This window comes from Octodon degus, unplaced genomic scaffold, assembly GCF_000260255.1.
Source record: "Octodon degus isolate 3935 unplaced genomic scaffold, OctDeg1.0 scaffold00015, whole genome shotgun sequence".
In the NCBI taxonomy this organism is placed as follows: domain Eukaryota; kingdom Metazoa; phylum Chordata; class Mammalia; order Rodentia; family Octodontidae; genus Octodon; species Octodon degus.
Genome location: NW_004524591.1, coordinates 12,509,121 through 12,514,507, shown reverse-complemented (window position 1 = coordinate 12,514,507; position 5,387 = coordinate 12,509,121).

Here is a 5,387-nt window from a genome sequence, read left to right as displayed (position 1 = left end):
AAAGAAAGAAAGAAAGAAGAAAAAGAAGGCGGCGGCAGAGGATGTTTTAAAGGCAAAATTAGTTCAATCCAGGGATTAATTTCTATGTCAATTCTATTTGAGAAGTGCAATAAAAGAAGATATCAACAGTATTAAGAAACAATTCATCTTCTCTTATTTCAGAGACAATTATGCATGAACTTTCTGTTTGTTTTGTGGTGCTGGGGATTGAATCCGGTGTCTTGCACATCCTATGCAAATGTTCTACCACTGAGCTCTTCCTTCAACTCTTGCCAGGAATTCAGGGGAAAAGTTGTAATTAAAACACTTTTCTTCTGTACCCCAAATGAAGTATGTTACTTATACTACAGATACAAACTACCCATTGAGTTAGGGAAGAGTTAAGAAGCACACAGGGTAGAACTCGTGTTGCAGACTTCGATCCCTCTGGCTTTCTCCTGGTCAGGAATTAGATCACACCTTGGTAGATCAGGGCAGAGGCTAAGCCCCATTCTCTTGAGCCATGGTTCCAGTGAGCGACTGAATCTATTAGTCACAGTGTGGTAACTTGACACAGTAAGACAGAAGCTCAGAGGACTAAAGATTTCTGACTCGTCACCGTCTCACCCAAACCACAGCAGAAGAATGGACAAGCTGGCTTTGAGGACCTGCGCGAGACTGCGTGATAACTTCCCAGTGGGTCTCTTAGAGTCCCCAAAGGATTATTTTTTCTTGAGTCATAAAATTTAGCTTGCAACTGTACCAGAATAACAGGGAATCATTTCTCCTAGTATTATTCTTGGCACTGCATCGTGCACTGCATTCTCCTTTCAATTCATCTCTGCTACAGTGCTATTGCGTGTTTCTAGGACATTGCTTTAGAAAAACAAACAATGCCATTAAATACAATCTCTTGACGTCTCATAACAGTACCACTAATGACAGGAACCTGGTTGATGATTGACTGTGTGGTAGCTAAATTTTAGAATATTGAGTAAAATATGAAATCCCTGCGAGAAACTTGGTTTTGTTACATGGCACAGATCCCAGACAGGTCACATGAGGCTCTGTAGTACAGTTTTTTTTTTTTTTTTTTTTTTTTTCTGCCAGAAGCACACTGGTCTTTTCCGAACCCTGTCAGTGCAGGGCAGAATGCGGATGTTATGACGTCTCTATGTTCCGAACTTCTGTGGAGACTCAGATCCTGCCTCGATCCTCCAGGAAGCCTCTCTGATCCATTTCCAGGAATAGTGAGGACTATTCTCTGAGTTATCCATAGAGTCATGTTCCATACTATTCTGTTTCCAGGTAGTGTCATGATGGCAAAGGATTGGAGTCAGACTGCCTGAGTCGAAATCCTTCTGTAATTTACAGACTGTGACCCATTGGGAAGTCATTTAACACCTGTGCTTCATTTTTTTCATTTGTAAAATGGGGCTAGCAATGGTCATACGGTTGTTGCAACCTGTGTACTTAGCATCTTTCTGGCATGCAGGAGAAGGCTGATAAAAAGGAGCTGTTACTATTTTTTGTTTCACAATTGCAGAGGCTTTCCTGAGGGTTCCAGCTTGCAGATAGCAAGGAATAGCACAGATTCAGGCAGTGGGTGTGCAGAGTTGATAAATGAATGAAAGGTGAAGTTTCCTTGTAATTGATGTGTTGAAAATAATCATCAAAAATTTCTAAGTAGAGAATGGCTTAAGTGATAAAATTTTCTTTACATGATTTTCAAAAGCTATGTAGAAATGAAGTACATTTGATTGCAACTACTACAATATCAAAAATTAACATAAATTTACACTTATTCCACATTACAGTTAGTATGGTCTATTGAACAAAGCACAGATTACAGACAGACTTGGTTTAAATCCCAGCTCGGCCCTTTCTTGGTATGTGGCTTTTGTCAAGGTGCTTCAATCCCCTGCATTTGGGTTTCCTCATTGTAAAGTCTGGCAAATAAAACTTGCCCTCTGGGAGTAGTTGTAAAACCTAAATTAAGCATAGAGATTAGACTATATCAAATCATCAGTTGATGCTGATTATTACTGCTGTTTATATTAGGTGGAGGTGCGACAAAGAAAAAAAAGAGAAGGGAAAAAGGGGAAAAAAAGGACCAATGTAGATAAAGCAAGAGTGGGAAAGTCAATTTAAAAAACCCAGAAATTGACATAAAAAATAAAGGCAGTTCCAAAAATAAAAAAATACAGGCAAATAAAATGATGCATAGATTTCAATTTTGTTTTAAAATGTTATATTTTACTTCTTTAATGTTTTGCATAGATAACACATATCCATGATATCAAATTCAAAAACCATCAAAAGATATTCAGTGAACAATAAGTCATTGCTAACATGCCCAAGCTTTTAGAGGTGACAATGCTTTTTGTGATTCTTTTTAGTAACATACTATTTGTTATTAATATACTATTTATTAGCAAAATATTTATATTTCCCATTTATTTTTATTTTTCCTACATACATGCTAATGTACTAATTATACTATTTTACATCTTGCTTTTATTTATTGAATGTGTTTTAGCAAGCGTTTCTCATTGGAGATACAAGGTTTCTTCTTCCTTTTTTGCACTTGTAATTCCATTTATTTGACCAGTGCCCACTAATGGAATTTTAGGTTGTTTCCAATCTTTTGTTATTACAGCTAACGCTGTAATGAATAATTTTGTCCATGTGCGATTTCACACTTGTGTGTGTATCAGTGGGATAGTTTCCTTGAAATGGAATTGCTGACTCAAAAGATATGGGCGAATTTGACAGATAGAAACAGATAGAGGGTGTAGCAATGCAGCACTCCCTCCTGCAGTGTTCCTCACATTACCGTCAGCGCGTGATGCTATCAGTCATCTTGAGCTCTGCCAGCCTGGTGAGGGAAAGGACATCTCATTACAGTTTTAATTTCAGTCTCTCTTGGTATAAGAAAGATGGGACATTTGGTCAGGGATTTGAAACTGTTTTTATTTCATTTTTCCATTGATTTGACGGAATTCTTGATAGAGTCCAAAAGGCAAACTTTTGCTTTTCACGTATATTTTTAGTTTATCATTCATCTCTCTGCTTGTAGTGGTTTTTTTTGTTAATTTTTTTTTTCCTACAGAAAGTTTTGACTCTGAGTCCTTTCTTATATGACTAGATTTTGTTACATATTGAAAAAGGTTTATTTAGGCAACTCTGATGTAAGAATATTCTACCAAGTTTTCTCCAGATATCTTTAAATAATGAGTTTCAAACTATCAGGCAAATATAGAATTTGCTGATAAAAATACACATAAAGAGAAAAATGTAGATTTCTCTAGAAGGTGGAAGAGTCAGGACTTTTTTTTTCTTTGTGTTTCTCTTTGTTTTCCATGTTCTCTGCATGGGTTACACATCACAATACTTTGGTATCCAGAAAAGTATTCATTGAATAAAAGTTTATTTGAGCTTCTTTAACTTTCTTCCAAGGCTCCATTGCTTCCCTGGAAGGCTCCAGTGCTGCATGTCTGGCCCAGAAGCAGTCTGCCTAGCCTCTACCCGAAACAGTTTTTGCTGTTTCACTAAATGTAGTGAAAGTTTTCAGTACAGCCTTACCTAATCTGGCCCTTTTCAGCTCCAACCCCCCTTTCTATTTTGCCTCAGTCCCTCCTCTCTTTCCTTCTGCGAGTGCTACTCAGGCCAACTCCCTGGCTGAGCCTTGCAACAGATGATATTTTGGAGAGCTCATTTTGTATCCCGTGCTCGTAAGCCAGAGTATATGATCTCATTGAGATTTCCCAACACTTGTCAAAGGGAGCTGTGGTTATTGACTAGATTTTCCAGGTAGAAAACCAGTCTTGGAAGGGCTAAGTAAAATATCCAAGTGCTCCCTACAAAAGGGTAGATTCGAACCTAGGGTTCTGTGATCTTAATCACCATGTGAAGCCAGCTTGCACTCTCTTTGTGTGTGTGGCGGGCCAGCTCATCCTCGTGTAACATCATTTCCCTTCTATTTTATATGTCCCTCACTTTGCATTCTCTCTTGCATTCTGGACAGTCCAGTGGACGTTTCCGTTTGGAAGTTCCTGACTCTCAATTCAGTGCATATCTCCTAAAATTTTCTGTCTGGGAACACGAGGCTAATATTTTTCAAAGTTTTTGGAAAACATGCTGGAAAAGAAGAGCACCACAGATGTGAACTCACATATTCTATCTATCTCCGAGGTTGGCACTTTGCTTTCCTCAAGTTAAACTTTAAATCATCAGTACCTACTACACGCATTACCTTCTGGCCCTCAGGGAACGTTTAATGATTCAGAGTAACTTGATTTGCGTGTCCTTGCTCATATAAGGCCGATAAATTATTTTTGGAAGATTGTTCTTTTCACAGTACAAAGTACTACTGTAACTTGCTTATCCTGATGGGAAGGGTCATTCATTTCCTAAAAGTGATCAAGGCTTCCTCTCAGGGAGAAATTTGCATTGAATGCTGGAATCCAGTTTGGTCCCCTGAGAGTCTATGGTTCAATCCATTGGAAGTAATAGTCATGGTAATGCAAGGTATGACATTAGACTTAAAAACAATTGCATTTCATCAAGAAAAGGGAACTTCAACCGGCAGAGGAACTGACTTTTTAACTATGCAATTGGTAACATTTTCTGTAGGAAGAATACTGCAAATTCCAGTTCTCCAGGATAATTTTTTTTTTTTTAAGTTTTGTAATACTTTAGTTAAAAAAAAAAATCCTACACACTGTCACAGGCTCATGCAAATAGATATCAAAAAAGCACCTTAATTATTTATATTGGATTAAGGTTGGTTTATTTATTTAATACTTATAGTAATGGAGCCATACAGTGCATATACTCTGAAAATTATTTTTCTCACCTAACTCAATATCATGAGTACTCCATAAAGATCAGTTAATGTACCTTTCAAAAAATGAAATAACTAATATGTGATATACCATTTTCATGATTTATTTAACCAGTGTCTTTTTTTTTTTTTTTTTTTTGGTATTGGGGATTGAACCAAGGACCTCACCACTGAGCTAGGTCTTTTTTATTTTTATTTTGAGATAGGGTCTCATTTAAGTTTCTACATTGCCCAGACTGGCCTTGACCTTGTGATGTTCTGGCTTCAGCTTCCCATAGTGCTGGGATTATGGGTATGTGCCAGCATACCTGGTTAACCAATTTCTTTTTGACGAACATCCAGGTTGTTTGGGATTTCTTACCTCTGTAGGCAAGGCTGTGGAAGATATCCTTGTGCAGACATTTTAACATTATGAAACTATTATATTTACAAGTCACTGAAGTAAGATTGCTCAGCTCTAGGGTTGGCTAGTTTTTAAAACTGCACTAATATATGAGCAGAGGAAAGGAAAAGGGAAGTCATCTACTTCTGTCTGCCAGGTACTATAGTAGGTACTTTCCAT